The sequence below is a fragment of the Peromyscus maniculatus genome, chromosome 5 (assembly GCF_049852395.1).
Source record: "Peromyscus maniculatus bairdii isolate BWxNUB_F1_BW_parent chromosome 5, HU_Pman_BW_mat_3.1, whole genome shotgun sequence".
Classification (NCBI taxonomy): domain Eukaryota; kingdom Metazoa; phylum Chordata; class Mammalia; order Rodentia; family Cricetidae; genus Peromyscus; species Peromyscus maniculatus.
In genome coordinates this window covers 309,628-325,168 of record NC_134856.1, presented here as the reverse complement: position 1 = coordinate 325,168, position 15,541 = coordinate 309,628, and the positions used below count along the sequence as shown (strand labels likewise).

Sequence of the window (15,541 nt, the reverse complement as noted above, 5' to 3'; positions counted from 1 at the left end):
CAAGAAAACTCTGGGGAGCTGTGGGGTTGGTGGGTAAACGCCCCACACTCACCACACCAAAGATTGCCAGGGCTGGGCAATTCCCCGCACTTACCACTGCTTCTAGTCAAGGTACTCAAAGAGCACCTGCACAGCCCTCCCCTGTCCGAGTTACACCCCTCCCAGGTATGCTTGCCAACAGCAGACAAGAGGGGTGGCAAGAACCCGCCCAAGCAGGACTAGAAGTCAGAGGAGAAAACTTTTCTTCCCGCCACCAGCCGTGACCCCGCCCACAGCTTGGTTCCGATTGGCGTTCTCAACCGCCTCGCCACGCCCACCGCGGGCTCCTGACCTGCTTCCACCAACTCTGAGACCAGTCTTGCTTAGTCCGGGGAAAGGGTGCAGAGCCTCCATTTACCGTTCCAAGCTGCTGGCCTGCAGGTCTAAGAAGGGTTTCCTCCGCCTCTGCACGTCTGTTTTTTAAAACCCGGAGGTGACCTATTGAAGAAGCCCACGGAAATAGAATCGAAAGCGTTCTAAGATGGCGAACCGTACGGTCAAGGATGCCCACAGCATCCATGGCACCAACCCTCAGTATCTGGTGGAGAAGATCATTCGCACGCGCATCTATGAATCAAAGTACTGGAAAGAAGAGTGCTTTGGCCTCACGGCTGAACTTGTAGTCGACAAAGCCATGGAGTTAAGGTTTGTGGGTGGTGTCTACGGTGGAAACATAAAGCCAACTCCTTTTCTGTGTTTAACCTTGAAGATGCTTCAGATTCAACCTGAGAAGGATATCATTGTTGAGTTCATAAAAAATGAAGATTTCAAGTACGTCCGGATGTTGGGGGCACTTTACATGAGGCTCACAGGAACTGCAATTGATTGCTACAAGTACCTGGAGCCTTTGTACAATGACTATCGAAAAATCAAGAGCCAGAACCGGAATGGGGAGTTTGAACTGATGCACGTAGATGAGTTCATTGATGAACTTCTGCACAGTGAGAGAGTCTGTGATATCATTTTGCCCCGGCTACAGAAACGCTATGTGCTGGAGGAAGCTGAACAACTGGAGCCCCGAGTTAGTGCTCTAGAAGAGGACATGGATGATGTGGAATCCAGTGAAGAGGAGGAGGAAGAAGAAGAAGAGAAGCTGGAAAGAGTCCCATCACCTGACCATCGCCGAAGAAGCTACCGAGATCTGGACAAGCCACGACGTTCTCCTGCACTGCGCTCCAGGAGGAGTCGGAGTCGGTCTCCCAGGAGGCGAAGTAGATCCCCCAAAAGAAGAAGCCCTTCTCCGCGCCGAGAAAGGCATAGGAGCAAGAGTCTACGACGCCATCGAAGCAGGTCCCGAGACAGACGACACAGATCCCGCTCTAAATCCCCAGGGCACCACCGTAGTCACAGACACAGGAGTCACTCCAAGTCTCCTGAAAGGTCTAATAAGAAAAGCCACAAGAAGAGCCGGAGAGGAAATGAGTAATGGATTCCTTTTGACTTTTGTCCTCCTGTGGATGGCCTCCTGTGGATAGGAGAAGAATATGTCTAGTGAAAGCAGCAAGATCTCCTCTTCAGGCAGCTATGCGTATTTTGGGTTTTTAAAAAATAAAGTCGTTTGGTTGGTTTCTGTTTTGTTTTTATGTTAATATTACAGAGGTGCTAAGGTTTCTATCTCTTTCAATTATAATCAACATCTTTGAAGGATGTTTTTGACCCAATCAAGGTCAGGTTTTGACCTAACCAACTATGGTTATTCATCCTTAAAAAGGGTCAAGAGGATCTGGGAGTTAGGGAGATTCATGCGAATGAAGAGATGTAGATAGCCACGTGGTGATCCCTTTCTTCTTTGCAATTAAACCGGACACAGTTGTCATTTTTCTTTAGTTTCTGCTTTCTCTATGAAAACCTGGGAGTTCTGTGGTTGATACTGCTGCGACCCAGCTAGGAAAGCATAGTAATTCCTAACTTCTCATTCACTATACACAGCAGTAGTACATTAAACATGCAAAGTTACCAGTTAGCGGTTTTGTAAGAACAAAATACGTTCAAACGTAAAGGTTTCCCTGGATTTCTTTTCAATTCAGTTTCATGAAACAATTCAACATGATTGCACATAACATCCTTTATACAAGCCAGGTATGGTGGTTCACACCTGTAAGTAATCTCAACACAGGCTGAAGCAGAATACGGTTTGTAGTTTTGACCTAAGTTGCTAGGTAACATTAGAGACTGCTTTTAGAGGGGATGGGAGTGAGAGGGCTGTGCTAAGGAAGGGACACATCCAGTTTAGCAAGCTGAAGACATCCCAGGGTATTTCTACATGGATGGAAATAGGGACTAGTGGGGGTCAGCATAGTGATCTAGGCCAGGACTAAGAATTGTCAAAGATGTTTAGAGGCCCAAGGGAGTGTGAATCGATGTAAGGTCAAACAGAAGCACCACAGGCAATGCTCACCTTTGGGACTAGTAATACAGGTCATCTAGTAAATAGTGGAATGAGCCATTCACAAAGGTAGAAGGATCAGTAAGTCAAGGATACCGAAGGGTCTGAAGATGTCAAAGCTAAGTAAAAGGTTTACTATGTCCATAGGCTCTGACACTAGAGACCATTACAAACTTAGCTAAAACAGTTCCTTTTGCCTGCACTGGTACCTTTCTCCTTTCAGCGCATAGAAATGATTTACTTCTTGTAACTCTAATCCTAAGAAGAATTGTAAAGACCAGCTGCCTTATAGGAACCAGCTTCTCAGGAAGTAATATCTGGTCCTAAAATACACATTTCTATTGTTTGCTGTTGCCTTGCGGACTGTTGTAGCAATGTTAAAAGTAGTTTTTATCAAAAAAAAAAAAAAAAAAGAAGTAAGGAGGAAGTTCTACTTTGCTAGGCCATGGTGCAGACATTATTGGGGTCTGGAAAGCCAGAGGGAAGGCAATTATAGAGGTGGAGTGAATAGGGGATGTGGCTTAAGAAGTGCTTGAGTAGCAGTGTTTAAATGAAATAACCAGCACCTATCAGGAAGGGTCCACGTAGATCCTATGATCACCTTAATAGACACATTCTGAGCTCTCTCAGACTATGTTTGTGACACCCCATCAAAAAAAAAAGCCTCTCCAGTGTAAGGAGGTCTGAAGATTACAGGACCTGCAGATTAGGGGAAAGAGAACAAAAGGGACATTTCCTTCCTCTGGGTGTGACTGTAGCTACTACAGAACTCTGGAAAATAATGAGGATAATACATTCATGCTGCCAAGTGGCTCTGAGCATATCTCCTTTTGGGCCAGAGTCATGCACAGGCACCACTCAAAAGGGGCGGGGATGTAAGCAACATTCCTGGCTTTGGGAAATAAAGAAACTCCAAGCCTAGACAGGCAGTGCATGTATATACCTTTAATCCCAGCAGTTGGGAGGGAGAGGTGGGAGGATCTCTGTGAATTCCAGGCAAGCCTGGTCTGGAGAGTGAGTTCCAGGACATCCATGGCTATAAAAAGAAATCCAGTCTACAAAAACAAACCCGGGTGGGGGAAGGGGGGCGAGATGTAGGGAAAGGGGGCCAGCTAAAGAAACCCACCATAACCATGGAGTCGAGAACCAGTGAAAGAAAGAGCTCTTCTAGCACCTCAAGATATACGCAGACTCCCTAAGCAGTCAGGATACCTTTCCCTCCAGAACCAAACTGTACCATTGCAGCTCAAGCCACCAGAGCTGTCCTAACATGTCAAGATATAACATGACCAGACTTACCTTGAACTCAGAGAGATACGCCTGCCTCTGCCTCCCCAGGGCTGGGATTAAAGGCATGTGCCACCACCACCTCTGTGTCCTCATCCCAATGGCTCTCAGCTGAACTGTGCTTCTCAGAAGCCTGAACGCTTAGCCAGCAAAATGCTTAACCAGCCAAATGCTCCTAGTTTCTGGTCTCCAAGCCTGACATATCTTTCTGTTTTTGCCATCACTCCCTGGGATTAAAGACTCACTTCTTGGGATTAAAAGGGTGTGTCACCATGCCTGGCTGTTTCCAATGTGGCCTTGAACTCACAGAGATCCCAGATGGATTTCTCCCTCTGGAATGCTGGGATTAATGGGGGCGAGTGCTACTAATTTCTGGCCTCTGTACGTAGTGGCTGTCTGTTCTCTGACCCCAGTTAAATTTATTAGGGTGCCCAATATTTTGGAGAATACAATACCTCCACAGCTGTCTAAAGAGTGAATAGCATCCAAGGCAATCCCAGTCTGAGACAGAGAAGAGCTAGCATATTCCTCATGTCCATCATTCACCCTCACTCAAAAGCATGGGAAAGTGCCTTGTTCCTGGGAACTGCTGAGGTTCTCAAGGGACACAATTCATACCCCTCTGCCTCACATAGGTTAATGTTCCCTTTGGACACAAATTGTACCTAATGGTCCCCATTGTCTGTAAAATCATGTGAGGAGGTGGGATGGCTCCCCTGGCTGTCATTTTTCAGCATGGGGAAGTGGGAACAGTTTCATTCTGGTCACACAGTGTATACTACAAGATTTTCAGGGTGCACACACACACTCATTGGGGATGTTGAAAATCTTCTGTTCTCTTACTGGAAGAATGAGTCAGTGCCTCCGTGCCTAGTTCTTGTACAGTTGCTGTTCAGCATATCTGGATGTTGCTACTGTGGGATTAGAACTCAAGCTCCTTCCACACCAGCCTGTGCTCCCTCCTGCTATACCCATCCCCGTGTGAGCACAGTAGAATATATCCAGGCAGAAGAGCCTGCTTTATATTTATTTGTTTGTTTGTTTATTTATTTATTCATTCATTCATTCATTCATTCATGTTTATTTATTTAATTAATTAATTTGAGAAAGGTTGCACTCACAATATTTTACTGATTGTCCTAAAGTTCACTTCACAACCTGCATGGCCTGAAACATCACACAGTCCTTCTAACTAGGCCTGAGATTAAAAGGGTGTGCAACTGCTCCCTGAATCAGGAAAACAGGTCCCCAGTCCTTTCACTGCTGTTTTAAACCAATAACCCATCATCAGTGGTGATTCCTGTAGTGCTCTTTGCGAACACCAGGGGGCAGGAGAGACATGAGGATTTTTAGCCAGGCTCTCTGGCTTGGTAGCGAGAAGAACCCTTCCTATGAGTAAAGATGAGATGTGACTCTTTCTTCCCGGGGAGCCTGAAGGCATTACTGAGCTCCTGCTATAAACACACTTCTGTGGAGGTATGCATTTCTGAGGATGAACAGGATACTACACCAAGGAGTTTTTATACTCAGAGTAGCCCTTACCATTAGAAAATTTGTTGTTGTCAGTTAAATATTCTTTTAACATCATAACTTGGTAAATTTGCTTAAGGGTAAGAGATAAGCAACAAGCCACTTCAAGGATGAGAATAATTATTTCATTGAACAATTCAGCTTTTGATCCTTTATGTCTCTGGTCTCTGCTCCCTATAACCACTTGACTACTTTCTGATGGATCAGTTTGGCAACTCCACAGAATTTAAAACATCAGAGCCCTGGTCCTCCTATCACAGAAAAGGAATCATTTGTATCTCATCCTACTATTAGGTAGGAGCTATTCAAGCCTGTTGTCTCTTGTTTTACAGTGTCATTCCTTATATGCAGGCAACACATATTACCCACTACTCAGTTTAGGACCACCTGAGTGATCTAATTTAACTACTCTCTCTCAAGTCCTTGTGAACATCTCAAACACAGGTTTTTGAGAGCAGTATTTTCTTTTCAATGGGCTAAAGACGTCAGCGTGGAATTGCTGAATCTTTTAACATATGTTGAAAGAACCCTACTCCATTATGAGGACATGGGGCGTTGGGCCGATGAAATGCCCCCCCCCCCCGTTCCAATAACTTAGCCTAAGAAACGCCATTCTGAAGGAACTAGAAAAACAGGAGTTCACAGCTGTGGCCGGCCATCCGGCCTTGAGAGAGATCACTGTGGCCAGCCACCCAGCCTTGAGAGAGAGAGATAACTGTGGTCGGCCACCGGCCTTGGGAGAAAAACCGTTGAGTCAAATCAGGATATTTATAATTGGCCCCCTGGCCTTGAGGAATAAGCAGCTGGGCTGGAAAAACGCCCACTGTACCCTAGGCAAGGCCAAGTCAGCCACACACATCAAATTTCTGAAAATTAAGAGTACGTCCCCAAGTTCACCCTGGCCTTCTTTGAAACAACCAATAGGAACCCTGTAACTATGCTTCTAGCTTCTGTAACTGTGCCTCTGCCCCTGGGATCCTATAAAAAGTTCCCCTTGCCCTGGGAAGGCGTGCAAGTCCTCCGAGAGACTTCCCCCAGGTACCTGTGTATCTGAATACACCCTCTTGCTGTTTGCATCTGATCTGTGGTTTCAGTGTGTTCCTTGGGTTTCGGGTCTCTCCTGAAGGAAGATCCCCCCTGGGGGTCTTTCATTGGAGGTCCCACCAAGATAGAGACCCCTCCCTGGGACCACTGACCCACTGTCAGGAGGTAAGCTGGCCGGCCTTGGTATATGTCATCCCTGTCCTGTCTGAGTGTTGTCTGTTTGTCCGTGCGCCTGATAATCTGTCTGTGGCTGTGGGGGCTGAAGGAGCTGACGAGCTCGGACTTCGCCCACCATGACCCTGGAAGACGTTCCACGGGTGTCTGAAGTCCCCTCTGGGGCACGGTTTTTCGGGGCCACTCACGTATCCGAGGGATATGTGGTGTTGGTCGGAGATGAGGGCTCCGGACCCTCACAGTCTCTTTCTGGTTTGCTTTCGGTTTGGAGCGCATGTTCGTCTTATTTGCGTTTGTCTGTCGTTCTTTGTTTTCTGTTTAACCATTCTCCTCCTAGAAACAGCCATGGGACAGACTGTCACCACCCCCCCTGAGCCTCACGCTTAACCACTGGTCAGACGTGAAGACACGATCCAACAATGAGGGAACCTTTAACCTCAGTCTTATTTCACCGGTGGAGGGAAAAGTTTTCGCTCCAAGTCCCCATGGCCACCCGGACCAGGTCCCATACATCGTCATGTGGAGACTCCTGGCGACAGAACCCCCTCCATGGGCTAGGCCGTTTCTCTCCCCTCCAGCCCCCCCCCCCTTCCGGCAGCAGCGCTCGCCGAATCCTGGGGCCGAGGAAGCCGGATCGGTGGATCTCTCCTGCTCCCCGTTCCTCCCGCGCGTCGTCATTTCCTCTCCCTGCATCCTGCCGCTCCAGCGGCGGGCGTGGGGTGTGGCGGGGATGCGCGGGCGGGGCCGGGGGTGGGGTTGCGGAGGACCACCCCCCGGCTGGCGACCTGCCGCCGTTGGGCGCACTTCCACCGTGGCGGTGCGCCGCCACCGGCTTCAGGACGGCTGGGAGGGCCCGGTGTGGGGAGGATGGCTCGGGGACGGCATCACCCGTGGGCGCCGAGCCACCCCGCACCAAGTGTTACAGCCCCTCCACGGCACCACCGCTCCCTCCCGCCCCTCCTACCTCCTCCCTTTACCCCCTTCACCCTGTTCTCCCACGAAAGGATCCCCCTAGGGCCTCTGTCCTTCCCCCAGATCCCAATTCACCTCTTATTGACCTCCTGACAGAGGATCCACCGCCATACCCGGGGAATCGGGCGCCGGAGGGACCGACGGTCCCCGCAGCAGCCCCCGAACAGCCTCTACAGAGAGAGCAGGAGGATGAGGCCCCGGCTCCCTCCCCAAGTGCTGGTCGCCTACGAGGAAGGCACGACGAACCAGCCCAATCACCAACTCCAATACTGGCCGTTTTCGGCCTCTGATCTTTACAACTGGAAGCAGGTTCCAGGAGACGATGGAAGACCCACCCAATTGCCTAATATCATTGATGCAGCCTTTCCCCTCACCCGCCCGAACTGGGACTTCACGACCCCAGAAGGTAGGGAGCACCTATGTCTCTATCGCCAGTTGCTCTTAGCGGGTCTCCGAGGGGCTGCTAGGCGCCCTACCAATTTGGCTCAGGATAGGAATGTGATCCAGGGAAAGGAGGAGACGCCGGCAGCGTTCTTGGAAAGACTTAGAGAGGCTTATAGGATGTATACCCCGGACGATCCGGAAGATCCAGGACAGGCGCCGGGTGTCATCTTGTCTTTCATCTATCAGTCAAGTCCAGATATAAGGGCCAAGTTACAGAGACTAGAAGGATTGCATTCATTCAGTTTGTCAGATTTATTGAGAGAGACAGAGAACGTGTTTAATAAGAGAGAAACTCCCGAAGAGTGGGAGGAGAGGATGTGACAGAGGCAAGAAGAGAGAGATAAGAAACGTCATAGGGAAATAAGTAAAGTCCTGGCCGCTGTAATGTCTCAGGGACAGGTCAGAGAGGGAGTTAGGACAGGAGATCAAAGAAGGACACCACTTGACAAAGACCAGTGTGCTTACTGTAAAGAGAGAGGACATTGGGCTCGTGACTGATCAAAGAAGCCTCAAGGGTCTCGGAGAACTAAGCCAAGGGCCACGGACCTCCTCAATCTGGAGGATTAGGGAGGTCAAGACCAGGAGCCCCCCCCCCTGAGCCTAGGATAAATCTCAAGATTGGGGGACAGCCAGTGACCTTCTTGTGGACACCGGGGCTCAACATTCAGTCCTGACCCATACCGGAGGCTCTCTCAGTGACCGCACAGCTTTGGTCCAGGGGGTCACAGGTAGCAGGAGGTATCGATGGACCACCGAGAGAAAGGTGCAGCTGGCATCTGGACAGGTAACCCACTCTTTTTTTTGCATATACCCGATTGCCCTCACCCATTATTGGGCCGAGACCTGTTGACTAAGCTCAAGGCCCAGATTTGCCAAAGCAAAGTCATTTACCTGGGTTATACCCTAGAGGGAGGACAGAGATGGTTCACAAAAACAAGAAAGGAGGCCATACTCTCCATACCCCCTCCAAGGAACCCCCGCCAGGTGCGGGAGTTTCTAGGTACTGCCGGCTACTGCCGCCTCTGGATCCCAGGTTTTGCTGAGATGGCTGCCCCTCTGTATCCTCTCACCAAGCCCGGGGTCATGTTCCACTGGGGAGAGGAGCAACAACAGGCCTTTCAACGAATTAAGAGAACCTTACTTGAGTCACCAGCTCTTGGCCTACCAGATCTGACTAAGCCCTTTGAACTGTTCGTGGACAAGAACTCAGGCTTTGCAAAAGGAATGTTGGTACAGAGACTGGGGCCATGGAAGAGACCTGTAGCTTATCTATCCAAGAAATTAGACCCAGTAGCTACAGGATGGCCCCCCTGTCTGCGCATGGTAGCCGCCATTGCTGTTTTGCTCAAGGATGCAGGGAAACTGACTTTGGGACAGCCATTAACTGTGTTATCCTCCCATGTGGTGGAAGCTCTGGTCCGACAGCCCCCAGATAGATGGCTCTCAAATTCCAGGATGACCCACTGACAGGCTCTGTTGTTAGACACAGACCGAGTGGTGTTCGGACCAGTTGTCTCCCTCAACCCCGCAACCCTGCTGCCCTTGCCAGACCCATCCGAGGAGCACAATTGCCTCCAGATTCTGGCGGAGGCCCATGGCACCTGCTCCGACCTAACAGATCAACCGCTGTCGAACCCAGATTTTATCTGGTTCACGGATGGGAGCAGCTTCCTCCAAGAAGGAGAACGGAGGGCTGGAGCAGCCGTCACCACTGAATCAGAGATAGTTTGGGCCTCACCGCTGCAGCCTGGAACATCGGCCCAAAGAGCAGAGCTGATTGCTCTGACCCAGGCCCTCCGGATGGCGGAAGGTCCTCCAACAGGTGACTTCCAGCTGCCCTGCTTGTGCCCAAGTTAATCCAGGAAAAGCCCATCTGAGCAGAGGGAGCCGCCTGCGAGGCCACCGCCCCAAAGTCCATTGGGAACTTGACTTCACCGAGGTATGGAATGCCCCAGATATTGGGGTCAGACAATGGGCCCGCCTTCGTCTCCCAGGTAAGTCAGAAGATGGCCAGGCTACTGGGGATAGATTGGAAATTTCATTGTGCATACCGCCCCAAGAGCTCAGGACAGGTAGAACGTGCAAATAGAACCATTAAGGAGACTTTAACCAAATTAACACTTGCAACTGGCACTAGAGATTGGGTGCTCCTACTCCCTCTAGCCCTTTACCGAGCCCGGAATACTCCTGGGCCTCATGGCCTAACCCCGTTTGAGATTATGTATGGGGCTCCCCCACCAATTGTAAATTTCCTTCACCCTGATATCTCCTCTTTCGCCACTAGCCCTACCCTGGAGGCGCATCTCCAAGCCCTCCAACTGGTACAAAAGATGGTGTGAAAACCCCTGGCCGATGCCTACCGGGAGCAACTGAATCGCCCAGTGGTGCCTCACCCATTCAAGATTGGGGACTCTGTCTGGGTCCAACGCCATCAATCCAGGAACCTAGAGCCGAGGTGGAAAGGACCATACACCGTCCTGTTAACTACTCCCACTGCACTCAAGGTTGACGGGATAGCAGCTTGGGTCCACGGGTCGCATGTGAAAGCTGCCAAAGAACCCGACGGAGCTGAGAACACCGAGACATCTACATGGAAGGTTCAACACTCTCCAAACCCACTAAAGATAAGACTCACCCGGGGGTCCCTTTGATCCCCCTAATCATCCTCCTGCTCATTTTATTGTTTGGGCCATGCATCCCCAACAGATTGGTGCAATTCATCAAGGATAGGGTTTCTGTTGCCCAGGCTTTGGTCCTAACCCAGCAATATCAGAGGCTCAGACAGTCAGAGATGGAGCTGACACCTTATTCTCCATCCTAAAATGAAAGATTCCATTTGGTAAAAAAAAAAAAAATGGGGGAATGAAAGACCCCCACTCCATTATGAGGACATGGGGCGTTGGGCCGATGAAATGCCCCCCCCCCCCCGTTCCAATAACTTAGCCTAAGAAACGCCATTCTGAAGGAACTAGAAAAACAGGAGTTCACAGCTGTGGCCAGCCACCCGGCCTTGAGAGAGATAACTGTGGCCGGCCATCCGGCCTTGAGAGAGAGAGATAACTGTGGTCGGCCACTGGCCTTGGGAGAAAAACCGTTGAGTCAAATCAGGATATATTTTTTTTTAAAGATTTATTTATTTATTATGTATACAAAAGAGGGTGCCAGATCTCATTACAGATGGTTGTGAGCCACCATGTGGGTGCTGGGAATTGAACTCAGGACCTATGGAAGAGCACTCGGTGCTCTTAACCTCTGAGCCATCTCTCCAGCCCCCAAATCAGGATATTTATAATTGGCCCCCTGGCCTTGAGGAATAAGCAGCTGGGCTGGAAAAATGCCCACTGTACCCTAGGCAAGGCCAAGTCAGCCACACACATCAAATTTCTGAAAATTAAGAGTACGTCCCCAAGTTCACCCTGGCCTTCTTTGAAACAACCAATAGGAACCCTGTAACTATGCTTCTAGCTTCTGTAACCGCGCCTCTGCCCCTGGGATCCTATAAAAAGTTCCCCTTGCCCTGGGAAGGCGTGCAAGTCCTCCGAGAGACTTCCCCCAGGTACCTGTGTATCTGAATACACCCTCTTGCTGTTTGCATCTGATCTGTGGTTTCAGTGTGTTCCTTGGGTTTCGGGTCTCTCCTGAAGGAAGATCCCCCCTGGGGGTCTTTCAATGTGTGTGTAACTTTTAATGCAAATGCCAAACTGTCTTCCATGACTGTATTTTTGCATCTCCTCCAGACAAATGTGAGGGTGCCAGTGTCTTCCTATCTTTTCGACCACTTGGCATTATGGCTCCTAAGGCTGACTGTATTGAATGGGTGTGAAGGAGTGTCTCATTGCAGATGTTTCAATGAAAATTGAGCCTCTGTTCCCCGCTTCCACTTGCTCCTGTTCACTCCATACTTCCTTCCATAGAAATGCACCTCGGCATCTTTATTTCACATATCTACTATGGCCTTGGTAATTACCAGCAGAGGGTCTCTGAATGAAGGTGCAGTGAATAACAAAGCACATAGGTTCCACACCTCCCCCAGCTGTCTTACTTATTGTTCTAGTGCTGTGAAGAGACACCATGACTAAGACGTCTTGTGGTAGAAATCATTTAATTGGGAGCTTCCTTACAGTTTTCAAAGGATGAGTCCATGGGTCACGATCCTGGTGAGCAGCATGGCAGCAAGCAGGCATGGTGCTGTGGGTTCTTGCTGCAGCTGAGAGATTGCGCCCTGATCCACCATACCAGCAGGAGCCAGAGAGTTAGACTGGGCCTGGCGTGGGTTTTTGAAACCTTAAACCCCATCCACTTTGAAATACCTACTCCAATAAGACCATGCCTATGGTGATATTTTATTTGTACTGAAATGCGATTTTAATTTTATGTTAATAAATAAAGTTGCCCTGGGGTCAGAGCTATTAGAGTCATAGCAAGAGCGTGGTGGTTAGAAGAGCTAGGTAGATTTCTGGATACAGCCAGTATTGGAGACATATGCCTTTAAGACCTGGAGGGAGGGGGGTACTTACAGGCAGTGATGAGGCAGTCATGTGGTTGGGTTTAGAACCAATGAGAAGGCAGAACAGAAAGACTATTTAAACACAGACAAACAGGAAGTAGCTCTCTCGGGGAAGTTAGGAGCACTGCAGGAGGTAAGATTTTATCTCTGAGCTCTGACCTCTCGGCTTTCTCTTTTACATTGGCTCTGTGTTTCTTATTTTAATAAGACGATTGGTTACATCTACATCTGGCGCCCAACGTGACAAGAATCCATTAAAAACTGCTTGGGGCCGGCTCGCTAGCCCGAGCAGCCAGCTCCCTAGCCCAAGCAGCCAGCTCCCTAGCCGGAGCAGCCAGCTCCCTAGCCCCGGCCCAAGGTCTGCTTGGCCTCAGGCCGGACTGTGAGCTGCTTGCTTAAAGCCAGTGCTACAAACAACTCAGGCCTGCCCTGCTAAACAAGGCCCCTGCCTGTAAAGCCAAGCCTTGACTCGACTCAAGAGGGAACAAGTGGCTGGATTTAAGCTTTAGCCAGCTACGCTTTCACTTTCACTTTCACTTTCGCTTTCGCTTTTTCTCTTGCTTTCTCTCTGTCTCTCTGTTTCTGTCTCTCTCTCTCTCTCTCTCTGGATTCACACCTAGGACACTAGGTGGCTCTTTTGAAATTCGCTCGGATTTCTACTGTTCTACGCAGATTTGGTAAGTCATAAAGGAAACTATTTAAAAGACAAATTTTTTCCACATTTAAAAAAAAATGGGTTTTCTGTGTACATTGGAAGAAAATTGGGTTTTTGAAATTTTAGGCAGTCTGACAATGGAACAACTATATGAGAAGATTAATGTTGATCGAATTATGCAGTTTATCACCATGCTTATTCTCATTTTAGTATTTAAAAAGATAGTCGATTTAAGTGCCAGGATAACAGCTTTAGAAAAACCTGTTAAACCTGTAAAAATTCAGACAGAAGAAATTAACAGTGAAGTTGGTTCAAGTTTGGATCATAAGGTTACAGAAAGAAAGCCTGTTTTCACACAGTCACCCTTAATTTATCCTGTAACCGTACAGCAGATGCCTGATCAAATGGCTACACAAAATATTTGGGCTCCAATTGAACTGATGGATTTTAAAAGGTTTAAGGAGGCAATAGTATCTTATGGCATGCATTCCCCATATGTAAAGGAAATGTTAAACTCTTGGTCAACATATAATAGGATTATACCACAGGACTGGCGGGACCTTGCACAAGCTGTTCTGGAACCCAGCCAGAGACTTCAATTTCTAACGTGGTTTAAGGAGGAAGCTAGAAACGTAGAAAAACAATGGATGGATAAAGGAATACAAGTTTGTCAGGATCAGCTTATTGGAGAAGGCCAATATACTTCAATAAAAACACAATGTTTATATGATGTTCAAACCCTAATTTTATGTCGAATGGCAGCCTTGAATGCATGGGACAGAGTTGAGGAACCAGGAAAAAAACCTGAGTCATTCACAAAGGTTATGCAAGGCCCAAAAGAATCTTTCACAGATTTTTTAGAAAGACTGGCTTCAGCAGTAAACAGAATGGTCTCAGGATCAGAAGCTAGTAAGGCAATAATTGAAGCTTTGGCATTTGAGAATGCGAATGCAGCATGCAAAAGAATAATCAGGCCGTTAAAGGCAAGATCTGCACCTTTGAAAGATTGGATTAGAGAAACAATTAATGTTGAGGCTGATGAGCATGATGATACGTGGGTAGGAGAAGTAATTTCAAAAGGTTTGAGGAGTGTTAGATGTTTTGGGTGTGGAAAGCAAGGACATTTTAAAAGGGACTGTAAACAGGTCATTCCTAGAAGCAATGTTTCTTCAAGGAACAATGGCAACAGAATGCCCCTTCCTTCTGGAGTATGCAGAAGGTGTGGTAAGGGAAAACACTGGACCAACGAATGTAGATCAACAAAGGACAGACAGGGTAATCCTTTGCCTCAGTTTTCGGGAAACTCCCGGAGGGGCCTCATGCAGGCCCCCATAGCAAAACCAGTTCAAACCTTTCCTGCAGCTGTAGAGGAAATCCCTGCTCTGAGCGACTAAATAACCAAATGCCTATTGGAATAAATCATGCTGGTCAGGATGATGAAACAGAGAGAATAGAAAATTCAGGAGAAAACATAAAGAAAATTTTTTGGCAAACTTCTATTAATGAACAGAGACCAAAATTAACGATAAAAATAAATGGTGTTTTGTTGTCTGGTCTGGTAGACACAGGTGCAGACGTTACCATAATTGCACCAGAATTTTGGCATCCAGCTTGGCCTCTTCAGGAGGTAAACGTTCAACTGTTAGGAATTGGGACATTATCTCAGGTGAAACAGAGTGCAAGATGGCTGGAATGTATAGGTCCAGAAGGACAGAGAGGAAAATTAAAACCATATGTGGCTAACATAGCTATGAACCTGTGGGGTCGAGACTTGTTGCAACAATGGAATACTCAGATTAAAATCCCTCCAATCTCAGAAACAAATCATAAACTAGCACATGTTTCTGAGAGAAATATTAGAAGGCATTATTTTGAGTGGTCACCAGCCATCCATATTATACAAGAACAGGGCACAACAACTGATAATCTTCCAAAAATACCAACAGCTCTACCTTTAAAATGGTTAACAGACAAGCCTGTATGGGTTCAGCAATGGCCTTTAACAACAGAGAAACTCCAGGCTTTAGAAGAGCTGGTAGAAGAACAGTTAAATGCTCAGCATATTGAACAGTCAACCAGCCCTTGGAATTCTCCTGTATTTGTTTTTAAAAAGAAATCTGGTAAATGGAGAATGGTAACAGACCTTAGAGCAATTAACAAAATAATTCAGCCAATGGGCTCTCTACAATCTGGAATTCCTTTGCCTACTCTGTTACCAAAAGGATGGACGCTCATAGTTATTGATTTAAAAGACTGTTTCTTTTCAATACCCTTACAAGAAAAAGACAAAGAAAGATTTGCTTTCACAGTGCCTACTTATAATAATTCTCAACCGGTTAAAAGATTTCAATGGAGGGTCCTCCCACAGGGAATGTTAAATAGCCCAACCCTGTGCCAATATTTTGTACAACAGCCATTGGAAGTGATACGTAAAAAATTTCCTAAATCTATAATTTATCATTATATGGATGATATTTTACTAGCTGACTCAAATGCAGATACT

General features: G+C 47.7%; 1 pseudogene; it reads left to right on the top strand.

Moving 5' to 3' along the window:
- Positions 1 to 459: 459 nt before the first annotated feature.
- On the top strand, positions 460 to 1,589 carry LOC143273230 (pre-mRNA-splicing factor 38A pseudogene; annotated as a pseudogene).
- Positions 1,590 to 15,541: the final 13,952 nt, after the last annotated feature.